Genomic DNA, 3,275 nt, shown 5'->3' on the forward strand with positions numbered 1-3,275 from the left:
ATGTAACATGTAATGCATAATTGTATCAGTGTTAAGATAAATCACAAGCACGTAGACATAATGTACTAGACTTATTAAAGGAATTAAACAAACCTGTAAGGAAACGGTTAATACTTGTACAAAAGTTCGTGCAATGAAATAGTTCTTGTTCATTTATAAGGAATCAACTGAATAACACCTCAAATATACGTAAAAAATCTCATATATAAAGTCATAAGAAAAAGTATCGTTACCCCAGGAATGTTCGATGCTAAACGAACGTTAGCTTGGCTATGTGGGCGGGTCCTTGTTGTTCGCCCCTCCCCTATCAAGTGTTGCCATATCGCAATCCCATTACAAGAATTGGAATAATGAGCAAGAATGAGCCATATGGTAGCGTTACCCTGAGCGCCCCCGTCGGGGATTAATAATGAAACTCGCCACGTTTATTATTTTCTTACTATTCAACACTTATTATCTATAGAATACAACAAATAAATTATTTTGGAGGGTATTAAATCTATAGGCATCGACTTTTTTTTTTTTTTATGGTAGTCTAGCAGGAGTGCACGGGTTCATTTGTTTGCTTTAGATGGGTAGTTAAATGTTTCAGATGGATGCTTCAGACGTCTAGAGCAGTGGTTCTTAACCTTTTTTGAGTCACGGACCCCTTTGAGAATCTGGTGAAAGCTATGAACCACTACCCTACAAAAATGCACCTAAGCACATAAACACAGCATTTTGTATGCAGTAAATATACATTATTTTACTGAAAACTACCGCACGCAGTGTATGACATGCACAAAGTATAAAACAGTCTTTACAAAGAATTTTTTTATTACTCTTTTTCATGCAAAATCTAATGGCCACTCGATGAAATAATGAAATACATCCAACTTATGCAAATTAAACAAAACAAAACTTTAATTCTGTTCATAAGTTCATTTCAACGAGAGGTTTGTTGTTGCTTGGCTTGAACAAGAAGATGAAACTGTGGAGTGGTCTTTGACAAGGAAACACTTATGCCATCGCTGACATCCAGTTGATTTCGATTTTTCGTTTTGATAGAAACAAGCACTGAAAACCCTGACTCACAAAGGTATGTAATAGCAAACTGAATCAGAGCACCAATAGCTCGCATTACCAGACGAGGGTAGTCTTGCGTCAACGAACACCAGAATTCAAGATTTTTTTGTTTTTTTTTCAGCTAATGATGCCAAACGGCATCACGCAATATCGCTAAATTGTTCTCAATTATTCTGACCTTCACGGACCCCCTGAAGCCCATCCATGGACTCCCAAGGGGTCCATGAACCTCAGGTTAAGAACCCCTGGTCTAGAGGCTGTTTTGGAAGCAGGGGGTGAGTGTACAAAATATTAAAGCAATGAGACTGAACATGTATTATTATTTTCCTTCTATTCAATATTTATTATATGTAGAAAGTAATACACATCATCATTACACTGAAATTTACTAACTTGGCTTGTATTGGCTGAAGTACTATCATACGTCTGGCATGGGTGCACATACTCAATCCCCATCTGCATGCGTGTTGCCGACTTCAGACCATTCGGTTATATTTTTATTTAATGAATTCGGTGCCGGATAGTAAAGCGCATTGTCTCTATGCACAGTGCCGGATAGTAAAGCGTATTGTCTCTATGCACAGAGGCCAAACGATCTAATTAGTTTTTACTACCAGCACAAATTCTAATATCTGTCTCACGTAACCGACACTGACGGGATTGAGGTAAAAACTTTCCTGTCCCGTCATTCCACAACACATCGTCTTTGTGTCATAGTGCATAGCTCTGAAGGGTAACGATAGTTTTTCTTATGACTGTACATGATAAAAAGTAGCCGTAATGGATCATTTGTTAATTTTCCTCTCTGAAGACCATATTATGCATTACATATCATTTTTACATTCATAATTTACGTAAGTAAGGAACATATGCGAAGCAGTTATAAGCAAAAAAAAAAAAAAAAAAAAAAAATCTAACATCTGCTAAATAACTGTAATGGTTCTTTACGTAATTTAGTAACATATGCTAAGTAACTGTAACAATTCACTGGTAATTGAACATGTTAAAAGCACTGGGGGCTTGTGGTGCTGCATAATTGATTGGTTGCGTGTGTACGTCGCTAGAATCTGATGCTGGAGAAGTTGGACTTGAGTTATGGGTATAATTCTCCAACTGTTCAAGTTCCTGCAACAGCAGGTTCTGCATTTGGGACCTAACTCGAAGCCTTTTTGTACCAGTCAGTTTCTTCATATAGGGCAGCAAACTCTTCAAAAAATGTAGATCTTCATCCTCAGTATCCTTCTGCCCCTTCTCCAGAATTTCTAGTTTCCTTTTCTCTATAGCAATTAGAGCATCATTCTTTTTGTTGATATATTCAAGGCTCGGTGGAAGTCGTTTAGTTCTTCGTCCAGCATTAAATTTTCGAGATGTTGATGGTCCAGAAGTATTATAAGATGTGTCTGATGGAGACTGTGGCCGTGGAGAAGGTGATGCTAACTCATCATAATAACTTACTTCTGAAATCTGTGTTTCATTACCTAAGTAGACACTGACGTCTTCCTCATCATGTACTGATGCAGTTTCATCCTGTGTTAAATTTGTACCTCTAGAGTCAGGGTTCATGATGTCTCTTAGAAAGGACATCTGACGAAAATAGGGCCATGTACTAATTTTCACATCATGACCACCGGCACCAGATCTTAGTGTCCCCGGTTTTTTCAGCTCTTGTCTGTAGTAATCTCTAAGGTATATCCATTTGCCCTTGGCAGCTTTGAGAATATATATATATTCATTCATTGCCAGACGCCATGTATCCCAAACGGGGTGGCCAAGGGCTCAGAGTTAATTGTTTTACAGGGAGGGGCACTAATCCTCCACCAACCCCACTTGACACGTAGGGATGCCAACAGCAACTAGTGTTCCCAGGCGGTCACCCATCCAAGTACTAACCAGACCCAACGTTGCTTAACTTCGCTGATCGGACGGGAAGAGGTGTACTCAACGTGGTATGGCCGTTGGCATCTGGTAATGCCTTGGGTGAGAGTCGAACTCACGATATTGACATTATTCTCATGCGCTGCCAACTGTGTCATATATATATATATATATATATATATATATATATATATATATATATATATATATATATATATATAAGCAGATTGTAATCCCCAAAGAACAATGCCTTAATGCGCCTATTACGTCATGTATAATACTACGCACTGATCATTATTGCTTTCTGTCATTTTTAGAGGTGAAATGCAACAACA

The 3,275-nt window shown here is 38.2% G+C and overlaps 1 non-coding gene across 1 annotated transcript; it reads right to left on the bottom strand.

The window, feature by feature from the left end:
* Positions 1-2,906: 2,906 nt before the first annotated feature.
* Positions 2,907-3,025, bottom strand: LOC145398865 (5S ribosomal RNA). The gene has a single exon (XR_013897198.1). It is a non-coding gene; the product is annotated as a 5S ribosomal RNA (ribosomal RNA).
* Between the last annotated feature and the right edge of the window lie 250 nt (positions 3,026-3,275).

This window comes from Coenobita brevimanus, chromosome 46 (assembly GCF_032717465.1).
Source record: "Coenobita brevimanus isolate Jiangsu-jjx chromosome 46, ASM3271746v2, whole genome shotgun sequence".
Taxonomy (NCBI): domain Eukaryota; kingdom Metazoa; phylum Arthropoda; class Malacostraca; order Decapoda; family Coenobitidae; genus Coenobita; species Coenobita brevimanus.